Source organism: Adiantum capillus-veneris, chromosome 21, assembly GCF_014529385.1.
Source record: "Adiantum capillus-veneris isolate H3 chromosome 21, ASM1452938v2, whole genome shotgun sequence".
NCBI classification, from domain to species: Eukaryota; Viridiplantae; Streptophyta; class Polypodiopsida; order Polypodiales; family Pteridaceae; genus Adiantum; species Adiantum capillus-veneris.
In genome coordinates, this window is record NC_140951.1 from 135259705 (window position 1) to 135278704 (window position 19000).

A 19000-nucleotide genomic window follows, 5' to 3' on the forward strand; every position below is an offset into this window, starting at 1 on the left:
ACTTGGTTAGGTAAGCCTAAAGAACTGTGGATTTGTGGAGCTTCACAATGTGGTAGCTTGAAACGTGAGGAATGTATCCTAGAACGGGCTATAGCGGATAGGGACTATATCCTAGAACCATTTCCTGAAGAAGAGTCAGAGCCTTTTGGATGGGAACACATCTTGGCTACTCTGGACGTGTGCGCCGTGGAGGATGCTCCCACAACAAAGTTTTGTGATGAAAATGGATATGATGTCGTTCCTTATTTTGCAGTGAGTGTAATCCAGGAAAACAAAGAGATCCAGACATCAACAAGCTCTCGACATAAGGAGCAAACAAAGAAATGTGGAGAATCAAAAGATGAAGAAGACGACGAGTTCTATGACTCTGTAGAACACTTCGAGCTTCAAGAAGATCAACGATCCGGGAATCAATGTCATCGCTACACGAATAAAGTACATCAAAAGTGGATTCCAAAGTCCTCCGTGAAAACACAACCACCACAAGCATCCTCATACATGGCTCCTAATAAGGATGCAAAGACTCAGCTAGGAGGAATACGACTAGAGCAACGAGCTAACAATGCTCTAATCAATGGGCTAGAAAAGTCCTCCAAGAAACTACCACCCACGAGCAAACATACAGTAACTTTTCACTACCAGCCAAAAAATCAAGGGAAAGTACAAGAAGTCAACCTTGCTGAGGATTGTAACGATAGTGATGAATCTTACGACATCCCCTATCATCAACTCAGGCCATCACTATCACCAACCCCTTCAGCAACAACCATGACAGGTCAAAAGAACAAGACAACAAGTCAAAGCCAAAAAGCTCGACAAATCTGGATACCAAAAATCCAGATCGGCCAAAAACAGATATGGATCAAGAAGACAAAGATCTCTAATGACAAATCACAAGATCCAACACCAAAACAAAAACAAGGAAAGCGTGTACGAACGGGTAAGAATATCACAAAGTCGCAAGCTTTCACAACTCAGGTTTGGGCTCTAAAGAAGTTGATTCAAGCACAAAAAAGTCAAGAATTCATTTGGATTCCAAAACAACCACAATATCAACTTTCAAAGTCTACATCCTGTCCCCAACCAAGCATACAAGGGCTGAAGCAAAGACCACTGTTGACTCACACAACAAAAAGGTGGATCCCAAAGAAGTCTCTTCAAGCACAAACGAAGTACGGGCAAGTATGGGTTCCCAAACGAGCGTCAGCAACAAAACAACCAATAATCGCAAAGAAATGGGTCCCAAAGAAGAACAACAAAAATGTTATCAGTGCATCGCCGCTTGAATTCTTACAACTCTTCCTACGATTACAGTACAGTTAGAAGAAAGAAAGTCGCTTCAATCAAGCAACGATACAGGAGCTTCAAAGAGCATTACATTGCTTAGAATAGGAAGCCTCGCCAACAAATGCCAATGAGCAAACTGCTTATACCCACATCTTGCACAACATAAATCTTTTCCATGCATTGACTGTGTATGCATAATAGGGCTACATTACAAGGCCTGCATAGGCACAACTTTTAATTGCCCAAGCACAACACATGCCCTTTGCGATACCCTATCATAAAGGATGACTCCAAATAGGAAGGGGGGAGGCATTCTGAATGCGGACCTAACATTATGACTATTAGAGGGCAATGTTTTGTGAGAGGCATTGAATTTTTGCGTTTTATTGTGATAATCTTTTGACGAAATTTAGAGTATATGCCCTCATAGTAGTGTTACAAAGGAGTATGGGGACAAAATCCATATATGAGCCCCTAGGGACATGTGTATAGTGTACATAGGATTTAGATTTCTATTTGAATGATTTTATAGATTGTCACATAATTGGCACTTGCATCAGGCACTCTTTCCGTGTTTCACCCAAGCACTCACCTTTCATGAACATGTACTTCACGTTCAACTGCTCAACTCCAATAAGAGCGTATACCAAAGGCATTTTTTTTCCCACCGGGTTTTTTCCCTTTGGTCATCCAGGTTTTAGACCCTAATCTAAAGACACCTATCACCATCCTCTTGTACATATTCCTTCTACATCAACAATAAGGAAATGCTACTCAAATCAATTGACAAATGAATTGGAGCACCAATTTCAGATCATAGCGTACTTCTCCTCAACGGCGAGTCGAAGAATGTCCTACAATGACAAAGTTGTAGACAACACTAACAACATGATTGCACAGGAACAAAGAAATCCCCAATGAAGAGGAGCAGACATAAAAGTAATCAGAGGATCTCAAAAGATGAATGGTTATGATGATAGATGTCCCCTCTAATTAATGGATCATAGTTCTTGTTGTGGTTCGACAAAGTTACAAGCAGTGCAACAGATGAAGCCAAAACGATAGCAAAGACCACATCGCCATCAAAAATCAGGTCATGTCGGGGAGGACATGAACGCGGAAGGGGGGAGTGTTGACCGCTAGGTCAACAACACAACATAACTCAAGTTTCGTACCAAAGTCTTATCTTTTGCGAGTTATGAAATGCTCCGGATTATGGCTATAAACATCATTTGTAATGAGTAGTTATTCTAGTTTCAGAAGCCGGGGTGCAATGGAACTTCTAGATTGTAAATACAAAGCCATTTGACCCTTTCAACCCCATTTTTGGTTAAACCTAAGGTAGCCTTAGTATATAAGGTACCTAGGTCATTTTGTAAGAAGACTTTTATCATAATCAAAACTTAGCGCTGCCATCTACTATGTGTGAGAGAGAAAGAGAGTGAGCGTGAGCTTTATCCTCTCGCTATACCCGGCTCGCTCAACACGTTGGAGATCCGACTGCACCATTGTTGTAGGCTCGAGGAGAGCTACGCGACAACGCCAAGCATTCCACGCGAGACGAATCGCACACGCTGACACATCTACGAGCTATTTGTGGCCATGAGTGTATCAAACGATGTTTGTTTTCTGCGTGCTAGTACTCTATAGAATTGTGGCGACATGAGCTATGCATATGTACTCATAAATTTCAGTTCGGGCCCTTTCAAAATTCGGCTCTGTCATCCTACGCGTTTTCCGCAGATGGGTTTAGAGTGAGGGTTTTGAGTGTAGAAGCTTAGGGATAGGTGTATCCTAGTGAGGGGATGGTGTTCCTTAAGTTTCGTACGAATCTGGCATGATTAGGTGAGTTACCTTCCGTATGTGTGTATGTGGCTAGGTGGTGTAGTTGAGAGCAGTGAGGTTCTTGATTGTGGTTTAGTTGGCCTTCCAGAGTGTTGTATGTGTAGGATGGTCTCAGCCTGACAAGCTAAAGAAATTTCCTCCGTGTGCCTATCGTGTCATCTATGTCCTCGATTGACATTATGTTGATCTAGGTAGTGTTTGCATGCACTTCATGGGTGTGTGAGTCGCTCCGTCCAACACATGGCGTATATCTATTGGTCAAAATGTTAATCACCTTCATAAGCTCATGGAAAATAAAGAGGCCCTCCCACACCCCATCCTCTTCCTAATGATAGGTGAAGTAGATACTCCTTTGAGGGAACTTCATGTTGGCAGCCATGCGATCAAACCATGGTGGCCCTAGGATAGCATCCTCGTGTTGGAGAGGAGAGATAGTCTTTTTTTTCGACATCGCTTTGAACATGAAGACTCAACTTCCCAGTCAAGGGAGTAACGGAGGCTTGCTGTCCCTTGAAAGCTGTGTCAGTCATTACAATATCTCCCATCTCAAAAGCTTGAATGCCCAACTTGGTGTCCAACTCCATTGATATGAAGTTGTGAGTAGAGCCAGGGTCAAACAAGATGAAGGAATCATTCTCCCTTACCTTTCCCCACGCATAAGAGAGAGATGATCCTTTGCAATGAGCATCCTGTTTTGGAGCTTTGATGGTGAAAGCCCTAGGAGTCTCATTGCGAGCATTTTTCTTGGGGCAAGAACGATAGCCATGTCCTTGCTCCCCACACTTAAAACACTTATGGTCCTTGAGAAAAACTTCAAGATCTTCATGAGAGAGTTTGTTTTTACCTTTGTAAACTCCCTTCTCCTTGGACCTATTGTTGTTGTAATTGTTGTTGTAGGAAGCGCCTTGGAAAGAATTTTGGGCATTGGTTTTCTCCTTTGCATCATTTTTGTCTTTTTTTTCCATGGGTCTGACATTCCGTCTAGTCCCTTCGTTGGAAATTGATGTAAGAAGCAACAATGGTGTGGTGGATTACTTCGGTGATAGAACCAGGCCGTTTGGAGTCTTCAGGTAATCCCGCACAAAATTTATGCTTTTGCTTGGCAAAGTCTATCTTTTGGAAGATAGTAGGCTTGAGATGTAAATCCCAAAACTTTTCCACATATTTGTGAATAGACTCATGCGATAGAAGCTTCAAACTACGCCATTCGGTAAGTACTTTGTCTTTTGCATTGCTTGCATGGAATTTCTTCACGATAAAAACTCGTAGAGTTTTCCATGTCTTTGGGGCTTCACCGCTGCCATGAAGGCTAGCCCACCCATTAACGAGCCGATTTTTGGAAGTGCATAGCTACATGGTGTAGCTTGGAGGACTCCGTGAAGCCCTCATCTCCAAAGGCCATATCAAGTTGCACGATGAAGGTCAATACTTTGTTGGTGGCACCAAAGGTGCCATCATAGGTGAGAAAAGAGATACTCTTTCCTCCCACTTTAAACTTATTGAGCTTTTGTGATCTTTGCCATGCAAGGTATAATTTGCGATGTCCTTCCCTCTTCTATTCTCTAGGAGAATATCCATAGCTTTCATCGGAGAGAGGAGAAAGGTAAAGAAGTAGGAGAAGAGGGTGACCTCTTTCTTGAACTTTTCTTTGTTTGTTTCCTCTCTTCCCTTTTGGAATGACGAGGAGAAGGATTGTGTGTTGACCGTTTCCTCATGGGAGGACTTGCCGATCATATAGACCGCCGTTCTCATGGATCCACATCTTCAGAGGAACTTAGGGATTCATTACTTTCTTGTTACTTGGATTCCTCCTCTCGTGTGGAAGAGAGTCTTCTTTTGGGGGTCTCATCAAGAGGCTTCGTAAGATCTTTGTCCTCTTGGAGAGGAAGAAAAATCCCATAAGCACAAAGTCTTTGAGTAACTTTGGCTTGCAAGGTAGGGTTGCACATAGCTTGATGCAACCTAGTAGCAAGATAATTGATAAACATGGGGGCATCATCATTAGCACCTTCATGTGCAAAATCAAAGTTATTAATGTTCATTCTACTCTCTTCATTATTGTCAGCCATGCTAATTATACTTATGTGTTTACTTAGTGTATTCTTTGGCAATTCAAAACCTTAGTTGCTACTCCTCTTAGCCTTTGAAAATAAGCACTTAAGTATCTACACCCATGGCTTGAATTGGTTAATTATAGAGAGTAGTGGGCTGGGTCTAACATAGCAAAATTTTCAAGGGATAGCTCTTTTCGGACTTCTTATGGCTCAATAATGGTAAACTTCTTATTTCCAAGGGATAACTTCTTTCGAACTTCCAAGGGATAACTCTTTTCGGACTTCTTATGGCTCAATAATGGTAAAGCCATAGGAAAGTTTTAAAAGACCCCATTATTAAGACCAAAGCTCCCGAGGTGTGCACCATATCTCACATAGTGGGCTCAACAAAACCAATAATAGATCCGAGTCCCACTTACCGTAATATAATTAGCAAAATCAACCATTAATAGGCTACATAAGAACCTCTCTTCTTAAGCAAGAAAAGAGAACCCAAATGCTCTGATACCAATGTAATGGAAATGGCCTATGAACTTTGAGAATAGCGGAATTAAGAGAATTAGAGTGAGCATTTTTGTGAGAGTACATAGAGGGTGAACTTAATAGATGGTAGCAACATGAACATAGTACTTAATTAACTTGGCATGAACAATACTTTTGCAAGAGAGAGAGAGAGAGAATATTAGAGAACATGACAATAGTTGAGGACCGGATTTACTTGTAGCCGGTGCCCCCTCCAAAAGGCGTTTGTATTATATATTCTCCCATCAAGAGAGACTTGTTACAATACAATCTTTGTGTTCCTTGTGACTTTGGTGATGCTATGAATATGGAAAGATTCATGCATCACGAGCATAACATAAACTTTCCAAAAAGCATTAACTATCTCAAGCCTCAGTCCCAAAGGCCTCAAACACCTTCGAATGTGGAGAGAGCTTGTGGGGAATGAGGGTATGGAAGAGGAAGAAGAATAATCTATAGGAGAAAGAAATAGTTCCTCACTTATCACCACTCTTCTTGCTTAGCATAACATAATAGCATAGTAATGAAGATGAAGAAGATGGCAAGCTCAAGCATTGGTGTAAGATCTCCACTTCTCAACAAGCTTGGAGAAGGAGATGGAGCTCTTGAACTTTACACTCCACACAATGAGAGAATGTGTGTGTGTGGGAGAGTATACCCCCCTCTCATGGTTGGTCCACCTCTCTCTCTCTCTCTCTCTCTCTCTCTCTCTCTCTCTCTCTCTCTCTCTCGCGTATTATATAATTATTTCATTTGGACATGTGTCCTCTTTTTTCTCTTTGAAAGAAAGAACTTAATTATTTATTTTTATGTATCTAAATTCTCATTGGACGTTTTTAAAACCTATCCAATAGTAGTCAAGCACATCATGAGGGCCACATGTGTAGGATCATTTGAACATGTGTCTTTTATGCTTTTTAAGTCATTTGGTTTGAATTGAATACTTCAAGCATTGAATCAAACAAGCATGGAAATGTTGATGCCTCTTGAGAGTTTATCTTTGAATTGAACACTTCAAGAACCTTAGTCATTTAAGCATGTGAGAAGCACCTCCAACTTTTGGACAAGGTTCCCATTAACCCTTAGCAAGCCGACAAGCACCTCATGCTTGGGTAGGATTCCCACATCAAAGTCAGCCCTAGCTTGTTGCCTAAGATCAAAGAACTTTTTAGCACTAACTTTTGGAGGTCTTTAATGAAGATAACCCTAATATCTTTAAGCTCCATTTGGTAGCATTGCTCTTTAGCAGACCATCTCTCATTTGGACCCCTTTAACCTTGGCCCCATGTTGAAAGACCATATTAGGTATTTTGGTAAAAATCTCACATTATGGGAATCTCCAAATCGACTAGATTCATGTAATTTGGGAATTTTCCACTTAAAGTGGGAAAAATTGAGGTGTGTGGTTAGTAAATAAAGTGAAAATCTCATAGGATTGTGGTGTTGATAAACACCAAAAGTCAAGAGGATGTACAACACATGGATTTGAATAATAACTATAAATTACATAAAACAAAGGAAGATACAAAAAAGATTTTGTTTACAAACTGATTAGTATAGTCACAATAGAAGCTCCACATAATTCTACTCCACATTTGATACCATATCTGAACTTTGATCCAAGTGTGGTTGATGTGCACGAGTGAGGCCTTCTTTGGCTTTTAGAGCATGCATTTCTTGAATCTTTATTCTAGAAAATGTTCCTTCTTTGTTGGGTCTCCAGGACCAAACAATTGCATCTACAGTTTCCCACGCTTGTGGGTCCTTATAGTTGACAGCCCAATAACCCTTCCAACAATTGCTGTAAGCTTGAGTATCTGTCATCCCACTTTTTCTCGTGCAAGGTGCCCAATATTGAATCAAGAGTTTTCTGTAGTTTGGTGATGTAGGCTCATTATCAATGTCAGATAAAGCCATTGCAAGCCACACTGGATAGATTTCTGTGTCACTCGGAACAAGCATAAGAAAGTCAAATTGGTGCACATCAGACATAGGGTCAAACTCTTCCCTTGGCCTATCTCGTTGAGGCCCACAAAAATGATCGTTCAACTCTTCAAGGCCTAGGAATCTTTCTGCTCCTTGTTGCAAATTCATTGTAGTGCTTTGTAGGTGAGAATATTCTTGAGTTTTTGGCCAAAACATTTCATACAAGACTCCCTCTGATATGATTGCTTTTCCAATCTCTTCAATTACCTTACTCCAATAATCTATCACGGGTCTATAATATCGCGGAATACTTGAACCATTCCCTAAATTTTTCCAAAATTTTATATAGTTCTTTAGCCCCAAAATGACTTCTTCGTGGGCCTTGACATACTCCACCATTTGTACTAGAGGTGGATCTCCATGTGGTAACATTGGCTTGCCTTCTGTGTCTGTTTTCCAAAGGCGAATACTTCCACTCCAACTTGATACACTTACATGTGCCTTATATTGCATCATTGGTGTCTCATCCTGCATAAAGAACCTGAACTGAAGCGCTTTGGAATGTCCAACAAGTATGTCTTGTCCATCACAAAGATAGCCATCACAATATTGCTTGAAATCGGGGATCTTTGTGAGAAAAAATGGAGCTGGAGATGAAGATGAGCTGTTTCGTAATGTATCCATCAAATGTGGCAAAGTATAGGTTTGTGTAACTCTCAGCTTCTCTGAAAACCTACTAAACATGGCGTCCATGTCCTCATGTGTATGCCCAACCATTAAAAATCCCAGTTGGATGGTTTTGAAAACACCCCTTGCAACAAGCATTGACAAATAGGCAAATAAGTATCGATTTTTGTTTTCCCCTGCACAATTATCCAATTGTAGCAACAAGTTCTCTGGCAATCTGCGAAATGTTGACCCCAATTCCTCTTCTGCAATTTCTGACGACTGCACAATGGGCTCTTTTCCATCACTCAAGTTATGGTAGTCCAAAGCATCCCTTGAGTTCAAAGCATGTAGTAGTGAAATATTGATCCTTGGAAGTCCATTTGTTACTAGATCACCAAGAGGATGCTTATCTATCCTCTCTAGGTTATGTAAACAATTAGCAATTGAGCCAATTGTAAGATTTGGATCAGCTGGCCACAAACCATTCAAGACAAAGTGTCCGTAATGACCTTCTCCATGTCCATGAGTGATCATGCCAATCAATGCCACCTGCAGATTATATCCTGAATCCACACCCTTGGGAACAATGCGTAATCTAGGAATGGCAGTTTTCTTTTGATCCATCTTATCATGGATTATGCATACATATTTTTGTGGTTGAGTTTCTGAATACGTGCGCCATGCATAATATAGGCTTCTGCAACTCTTTTGTTGTGCCATGTGAACTTCTCTCTCCCTCAAGAGAAGAGATCTCTCTTCAAGAGAAGGTTTAGCTTCTAACCTTTCCTTGATTGAGCTACAAATATTTCACTTAGAGAACTCACTCATCTTTGTTAAAGTGACATGTGGGTACTCTTTGTTCCAAATTCTACCAAAAGAAGATTGGGATAGCTTCTTCTCATAGCCCATTTGGTCAAGTGTCGTGTTGATTTCACATAAAATATCCATTTTTTTGTATGTTGATGGAATCACCAATTGAGTCTCTCTTGAGCCATCTAGCAGTGTTCTACTTCTATGTGGCATCTTCTCAGAGTTGTTTTCCACAAACTCATTTAGTAGTGCTCTTGCTAAACTAGTATGTTGAAGTCCCCTTCTCAATGTACATGTGTTCCCATGTACATATTGGCGCACACCATTTTCAAAGTTCTCCTTGTATCGATAAAATGATGTCTTTGGTATTCCATGTAGCTCATACCATGCTCTACAACAAACAATAGAGCCATTTAGCCTGAATTGGTATCGTGACTTCTCATCTTTCTGATAACATATAGAAAGAACATCATAAACATAATTAGTGCGTGATTTTTGAGACTCTCCCCAAAACTGTTGTCGTAACCTTGTCACCATATCACGATCTGCAAACTGGCAACATTTTTGTGCACAACAATCAATGCATGATACCCTTTGAATTGATTTTTTTGAAAGGTAAAAAGTCAAAGCTAGTGCTGCTTTTGATTTTTGAGTCCTGTTCATGAAAGTGTATCGTCTCTTCCTTGACAACTGGACAACATTACTCCCATCAAGTTCTTTTCCAACATTGTCATCGTTGGATACATCCTCATATGTAGCATGCATGCCATCAACAGGAACAAATCGTTGTAATGGGCTCCCATTCAACATTGTTGTCTGCTTGATGGGCCACTTTAGCAAAGTGATGCTACCCACTTCAACCACATCATCAATGCTTGCATTTTCTCTTTCAATACCCACACCCTGAAAGTTGACATAATCATGTGGAAATACATATAAGATGGTCCCTTCATTCATGGTTTGCATCATTGTGTCATCTTTTAAAAGGACCCTCTGATTTCTCCAAGACTCTCGAATCATTGCTTCAAATTCTGGGCTTGTCATAGGTATTGCATCTATAACTAGAGGATCAGAATGGTCATGTTCTTCATCATCATTGTAGCTTTCCTGTGGATCAATTAAGTTCCCATTTAATACAAAAGATTGCAAAAGAAGCTTTGACCATCGAACAACACTCCATAATGAGCCTTGGAGAGATGAAGTATCCATTGTAGGAAAAGGTAGGACCACATCCTTCAAGCATTCCTCCACTAGTATGGAGACATTTCCGTGCCCTATCTTTGTACCACCACAAGTGGAATCTGGATCTGTTCTACACACACAGCCAATACCAACAATTTCATTGTCAAGTATCATATGTACTTTCTCCCCAGATTCAAAGTCCATCTTGTAAGTGAAAAAGATTACATTGTTAAATCAATAGTTATAGAAAAATACTCTTCAAACAAAAAATCATGCTACAACATGGAAAAGGTTTTCATAGGTTGGACAAGTGGTGAACCTTGAGACCAAATCCTCCTTGCTATATTAATGGAAGCAAGGTTGGAAATTATGGTGTATCTTGAAACCAAAGCATCCTTGCTATATTAGAGCATAGGTTGGACAAGTGGTGGACCTAGTTGTAATACCCACTGCCACCTATCAACTACTATAGGACTATGCTTTCCAATGGCCAAGTATCCCTTGAGTCTTTCAAGGTTGAACACGTGGTGGACCTTGAAACGAAAATCCCCTTTCTATATCAGAGCATAGCTTGGACAAGTGGTGGACCTAGTTATAATGCCCAATATCCAAGGTGAAATACCTTAGGACCTTGCTACCTTGCTTGCCAATGTTTACGTAGCCCCTCATTTATTTAATGGAAGTAAGGTTGGACAAGTGGTGGACCTTGAAACCAAAGCCTCTTTGCTATATGAGAGCATAGGTTGGACCTAGTTGTAATACCCACTGCCACCTATCAACTACTATAGGACTATGCTTTCCAATGTCCAAGTATCCCTTGAGTCTTGCAAGGTTGAACACGTGGTGGATTATTGAAACCAAAATCCCCTTTCTATATCAGAGCATATCTTGGACAATTGGTGGACCTAGTTATAATTCCCCTCCTTTCTTTAATGGAAGAAAGGTTGGAAAAGTGGTGAATCTTGAAACCCAAACCCTTTGGCTATATATAGAGGATAGCTTGGACAAGTGGTGGGCTTAGTTGTAGTATCCAATGTCCAAGGTCCAAGGTGAACTATGTAAAGACCTTACTTCCAAAAACAAAGTCGTACAAGTGGTTCTCCTTCAAACCAAAACGTCCTTAGTGTATTAGAACATAGCTTGGAGAAGTCGTGGACTTAGTTGTAATGGTGAATGTCCAAAGCAAACTATTATAGGACCTTGCTTCCCAAATCAAGTTTGGACAAGTGGTGGATCTTGAAACCAAAACCCCCTTACTGTATTAGAGCATAGCTTAGATAAGTGGTGGACCTAGCTGCCATGGAAAATGTTCAATGTGAACTGCTACAGGACCTTGCTATTAAATGTCTAAGTAGAGCTAGCTTCTTTAATGGAATCAAGGTTGGGAAAGTGGTGCATCTTGAAACCAAAAGCCCTTTATTGTATTAGCGCATAGCTTGGACAAGTGAGGGACCTAGTTTTAATGTGTGATGTCCAAAGAAAAGTATTACAAGACCTTGCTTTCCAATATTTGAATTGGTCAAGTGGTTAAAACTAAGTATAAAACTTTGACCATTTTCTTTTCGAATTGCCAAAAAGCTAGTTTTAGACACCCCTAAATGAAAATGGTTTAGGGTGGCCTTAAGCAACGTTTTTTCAAAGACTTGAACAAAAGGGTTGCCGAAGAGTAATGAAAATTTATTATGGCTTGAAGTGCCTGAGTATGTGAAAACAAGCCTAGGTTTTCCACGAGGCAAAAGGTGACATAATAAGAACATTGGAAACTTAGGATTGACCATGTGGCCTAAACTTTGGCAAGTGAAGTGGTGGCCAAGTTTTGTGGCACAGTGTGCACTTGGTCCTATATGTGTTGACCACTTGGATAAATCTAGGACCATAAGGCCAAACCTTTGGCACCTTAAATATAGTATGGGACATAATCTAGAACTGCTATAGTAAATTAGTAGTATAGTTAATATGTTAATATTTGTATTATATTTAAGTATATGCTAAATATAATTTATGTTCAAAATTTCACTAATGAAGAATGTTCCCATTTAGCACTCCAGATGCGGGGTCTTAGGGCAATGCCACAATGGGGTGACAAGGCAGCGCTTCCACGTGAGGTTTGGGGGTAGCGCTCTTGATGGGGATGTGGAATATAGCGCTCTTGATGGAGGGGCTTGGGAGGCTGATTTTGGGATATTGTTCCGGGCGGGGTCCTGGGGAAGCGCCCCAGGCGAGGTCCAGGGCAGCGCCCAAAGATTTTTTTTTTTTTAAGTGAATTCATAGTATAGAGTTATGCATGTTTTGCATATTTTCAACCATGATTTCTTTAATTTTGGCTGTGTGAATTGGTTAATGTTTTATATTGCTTTTGTTTTTTTTAATCCTATGATAAAACATGGACTTGTAGCATACGTGGCATTCTAATAAACCCTATCAAGATTAGGCACAGAGAGAGCGCACGAGCAACGCACAAAGAGAAAGCAGGCGAGTAGCAAACACACAGAAAGCGCACACGGATCGCACACAATTGGAGTATACGCGCACGTGGAGGAGCAAGCCCGGCATCGTACACAACACACAGGTGGAGCGCACAGGATTGAAAGTTCGCGCACAAGATAAAGAAACAGCAGCGTACGCAACGCTTTCTAGAAGGGCAGGATCAGGCATAGCTTCTTCTCAGGAGACATTGCACACCTCACGAATAGAGAAAAAACAGGTATTTCTCTCTCTCTCACTCTCTGTCTTTCTCCATATAGAGAAGATGGTTCTCTGTAACTCTTCTTGCACACACACTCTCTCGTCAAAAGACAGAGATACGTAGTTTAAAAATATCCCCGCACACATACACATATTCCTACACATCGTCTTCCTCTCTTCCACATACATAACCACAGTGAAATCTGTTATCTTGTTGTCTCTCTCTTGAAAATACATGCACATATTCCCACACATCGTCTTCCTCACTTCCACATACATAACCACAGTGAAATCTGTTATCTTGTTGTCTCTCTCTTGAAAATACGTACACATATTTCCATACATCGTCTTCCTCTCTTCCACATACATAAACACAATGAAATCTGTTATCTTTCTCTCTCTCCTCTCTCTAGAAAACAGGTATTTCTCTCTCTCTCTCTCTATCTATCTATCTCTGTATCTTGCTATCTCTCTCTTGAAAATACATGCTCATGTATGTGTGCGTCTGTGTTATCTATGTGTATGTATGTATATTTGTGTTATTTCATTGTAATACTCATACATAATGCAGATACACAATTACACTTAATTACGATATGCACACATAGTATATATACATACATAAATATCACAAATAACTAACACATTGTAATACTAGTAAACTTGAATGGAAGACTTACTTGCGTGATCTGTTAAAGTCGATTCTTGTAGCAAGTTCTGGATGTATGCTGAGCTGATTTTCCTCTAATCCATTTGTAGATATGATTGTAACTTCTGTTTCTCAAAAATAGTAGTGTTGTTTAGTGATACACCTAATGGACATAAATGGTTGAAACTAGGACATGTAGACCAAAAATACGCGTATTTCTTTGGATGAATATATACACTTTTTGGTGACCCTTACCACAAGTGGTGGACCTTGAGACCAGTGGACTATAAGAACCTCCAAACAATACCTTGTACACTCAATCCTTCTTGGTATCTAGGTTGGACAAGTGGTGGACCTTGTTCAAATTCTCTAACCACTCTCTCTAACATGGTGACATAATTTAGGTGTGATAAATTCATATCTATGCAAACTAATATCAGTTTAGGCTTGTAATTTGAATTTGTTTGAATTTATGTACAATATAATGATTTGAGGTTTGCATATTTGAATTTAGGTGGTATAATGATATCTTTTTGTGGTAAACATGATTTTAAAATCAATTTCGCGTGGAATATTTTAAATTTAAGTGGTAAAATTTAAATTTTTATAAAAAGGTTTGAATTTTAAAAATTGGGCAGGATATTTTAAAATTTAGGCGGGATATTTAAAATTTGGGAGGGATATTTTAAATTTAGGCAATCAGATTTTGAATTTTAAATTTAGGCGGGAAGGTTTTGAATTTATAGCGAGATCTCTCTTACATAAGAGAGTATAGGTTGGACAAGTGGTGGACCTTAAAGCTACAGCATCCATGCTACTAGACATGATAGGTAGGGAATCTAGTTGAATATTGTATGTATAATATATATGTAATAGATCTAGCTTGGACAAGTGGTGGACCTTGGAGCAAAACCCCATGTAAAACATATCATGCACATTCCAAGTGGTGAGAAAAATTATCATTTAAGATATAGCCTTATAGGTTGGACAAGTGGTGGACCTTAACACCAAGATATTCTTAATGTAATGACATAGAGTGGAAAACTGGTGAATCTTGAGACCAAACCATGCTACTAGCGATAATAGCTTGGACAAGTGGTGGACCTTGAAAGTAATCCCCCCATCTACGAAATATCGTGGGTTTAAGGTATTTTGATGGAGCCTAGTATCTTGGAGACATGGTGCAGCTTGCTTCTCTTCATGTTTCAATGGAGCCTATCTTGGACAAATGGTGGAGCATCCTTCTCTCCATTTTTCAATGGAGCCTAGCTTGGACAAGTGGTGGACCTTTGCTTCTCTCTATGATTCAAGTGGTGGACCTTGGAACCAAACCCCCATGTAACACCTATCATGGTCACTCCAAGTCGTGAGAAAGAATAACCTTTAAGATATAGCCTTATAGGTTGGACAAGTGGTGGACCTTAACACCCAAATATTCTTAATATAATGACATAGAGTGAAAAAGTGGTGAATCTTGAGACAAAACCACTCATGCTACTAGCGATAATAGCTTGGACAAGTGGTGGACCTTGAACGTAAACCCCCATGTTTCAATAGACTTAGCCTCGACAAATGGTGGAGCATCGTTCTCTCCATGTTTCAATGGAGCCTAGCTTGGACTAGCGGTGGACGTTTGTTTCTCTCTATGTTTCAATAGAGTTAGCTTGGACAAGTGGTGGACCTTGAAACCAAACCCCCATGTAAAACCTATCATGGTCACTCCAAGTGGTGAGAAACAATAACCTTAATGATATATCCTTATAGGTTGGACAAGTGGTGGACCTTAGCACCCAGATATTCTTAATATAATGGCATGGAGTGGAAAAGTGGTGAATCTTGAGACCAAACCACTCAGGCTACTACCAATAATAGCTTGGACAAGTGTTGGACCTTGAATGTAAACCCCTCATCTACGACATATCGTGGGTTTAATGTTTTTCGATGGAGCCTAGCATCTTGGAGACATGGTGCAGCTTGCTTCTCGTCATGTTTCAATGGAGCCTATCTTGGACAAATGGTGGAGCATCCTTCTCTCCATGTTTCAATGGACCCTAGCTTGGACAAGTGGTGGACCTTTGCTTCTCTCTCTCTGTTTCAATAGAGTTAGCTTGGACAAGTGGTGGACCTTGGAACCAAATCCCCATGTAAAACCTATCATGGTCACTCCAAGTGGTAAGAGAGAATAACCTTTAAGATATAGACTTATAGGTTGGACAAGTGGTGGACCTTAACACCCACATATTCTTAATATAATGACATAGAGTGGAAAAGTGGTGAATCTTGAGACAAAACCACTCATGCTACTAGCGATAATAGCTTGGACAAGTGGTGGTACTTGAATGTAAACCCCCCATGTACAAAATGTCATGGGTTTTAGGTATTTCGATGAAACCTAGCATCTTGGAGACATGGTGCAGCTTGCTTCTCTTCATGTTTCAATGGAATCTATCTTGGACAAATAGTGGAGCATCCTTCTCTCCATGTTTCAATGGACCCTAGATTGGACAAGTGGTGGACCTTTGCTGATCTATATGATTCAATAGAGTTAGCTTGGACAAGTGGTGGACCTTGGAACCAAACCCCCATGTAAAACCTATCATGGTCACTCCAAGTGGTGAGAAAGAATAACCTTTAAGATATAGCCTTATAGGTTGGACAAGTGGTGGACCTTAATACCCAAATATTCTTAATATAATGACATAGAGTGAAAAAGTGGTGAATCGTGAGATAAAACCACTCATGCTACTAGCGATAATAGCTTGGACAAGTGGTGGACCTTGAACGTAAACCCCCCATGTTTCAATAGACTTAGCTTCGACAAATGGTGGAGCATCGTTCTCTCCATGTTTCAATGGAGCCTAGCTTGGACAAGTGGTCGACCTTTGTTTCTCTCTATGTTTCAATAGAGTTAGCTTGGACAAGTGGTGGAACTTGAAACCAAACCCCCATGTAAAACCTATCATGGTCACTCCAAGTGGGAAGAAAGAATAACCTTTAAGATGTAGCCTTATAGGTTGGACAAGTGGTGGCCCTTAACACCCACATATTCTTAATTAAAGTGGTGAATCATGAAACCAAACCACTCAGGCTACTAGCAATAATAGCTTAGACAAGTGGTGGACCTTGAATGTAAACCCCTCATCTACGAAATATCGTGGGTTTAATGTATTTCGATGGAGCGTAGCATCTTGGAGACATGATGCAGCTTGCTTCTCGTCATGTATCAATGGAGCCTATCTTGGACAAATGGTGGAGCATCCTTCTCTCCATGTTTCAATGGACCCTAGCTTGGACAAGTGGTGGACCTTTGTTTCTCTCTATGTTTCAATAGAGTTAGCTTGGACAAGTGGTGGACCTTGGAACCAAACACCCATGTAAAACCTATCATGGTCACTCCAAGTGGTAAGAAAGAATAACCTTTAAGATGTAGCCTTATAGGTTGGACAAGTGGTGGACCTTAGCACCCACATATTCTTAATAAAAGTGGTGATCTTGAGACCAAACCACTCAGGCTACTAGCAATAATAGCTTGGACAAGTGGTGGACCTTGAATGTAAACCCCTCATCTACGAAATATCGTGGGTTTAATGTATGTCGATGGAGCCTAGAATCTTGGAGACATGGTGCAGCTTGCTTCTCGTCATGTTTCAATGGAGCCTATCTTGAACAAATGGTGGACCATCCTTCTCTCCATGTTTCAATGGAGCCTAGCTTGGACAAGTGGTGGACCTTTGTTTCTCTCTATGTTTCAATAGAGTTAGCTTGGACAAGTGGTGGACCTTGGAACCAAACCCCCATGTAAAACCTATCATGGTCACTCCAAGTGGTAAGAAAGAATAACCTTTAAGATGTAGCCTTATAGGTTGGACAAGTGGTGGACCTTAGCACCCACATATTCTTAATAAAAGTGGTGAATCTTGAGACCAAACCACTCAGGCTACTAGCAATAATACCTTGGACAAGTGGTGGACCTTGAATGTAAACCCCTCATCTACGAAATATCGTAGGTTTAATGTATGGCGATGGAGCCTAGCATCTTGGAGACATGGTGCAGCTTGCTTCTCTTCATGTTTCAATGGAGCCTATCTTGAACAAATGGTGGACCATTCTTCTCTCCATGTTTCAATGGAGCCTAGCTTGGACAAGTGGTGGACCTTTGTTTCTCTCTATGTTTCAATAGAGTTAGCTTGGACAAGTGGTGGACCTTGGAACCAAACCCCCATGTAAAACCTATCATGGTCACTCCAAGTGGTAAGAAAGAATAACCTTTAAAATGTAGCCTTATAGGTTGGACAAGTGGTGGACCTTAACACCCACATATTCTTAATATAATGACATAGAGTGGAAAAGTGGTGAATCTTGAGACCAAACCACACAGGCTACTACCAATAATATCTTGGACAAGTGTTGGACCTTGAATGTAAACCCCTCATCTACGACATATCGTGAGTTTAATGTTTTTCGATGGAGCCTAGCATCTTGGAGACATGGTGCAGCTTGCTTCTTGTCATGTTTCAATGGAGCCTATCTTGGACAAATGGTGGAGCATCCTTCTCTCCATGTTTCAATGGAGCTTAGCTTGGACAAGTGGTGGACCTTTGCTTCTCTCTCTGTTTCAATAGAGTTAGCTTGGACAAGTGGTGGACCTTGGAACCAAACCCCCATGTAAAACCTATCATGGTTACTCCAAGTGGTAAGAAAGAATAACCTTTAAGATATAGACTTATAGGTTGGACAAGTGGTGGACCTTAACACCCACATATTCTTAATATAATGACATAGAGTGGAAAAGTGGTGAATCTTGAGACAAAGCCACTCATGCTACTAGCGATAATAGCTTGGACAAGTATCGGCCCTTGAATGTAAACCCCCAATGTACAAAATATCCTGGGTTTAAGGTATTTCAATGAAGCCTAGCATCTTGGAGACATGGTGCAGCTTGCTTCTCTTCATTTTTTGATGGAGCCTATCTTGGACAAATGGTGGAGCATCCTTCTCTCCATGTGTCAATGGACCCTAGCTTGCACAAGTGGTGGACATTTGCTTCTCTCTATCATTCAATAGAGTTAGCTTGGACAAGTGGTGGACCTTGGAACCAAACCCCAATGTAAAACCTATCATGGTCACTCCAAGTCTTGAGAAAGAATTACCTTTAAGATATAGCCTTATAGGTTGGACAAGTGGTGGACCTTAACACCCAGATATCCTTAATATAATGACATAGAGTGATAAAGTGGTGAATCTTGAGACAAAACCACTCATGCTACTAGCGGTAATAGCTTGGAGAAGTGGTGGACCTTGAACGTAAACCCCCCATGTTTCAATAGAGTTAGCTTCGAGAAATGATGGAGCATCCTTCTCTCCATGTTTC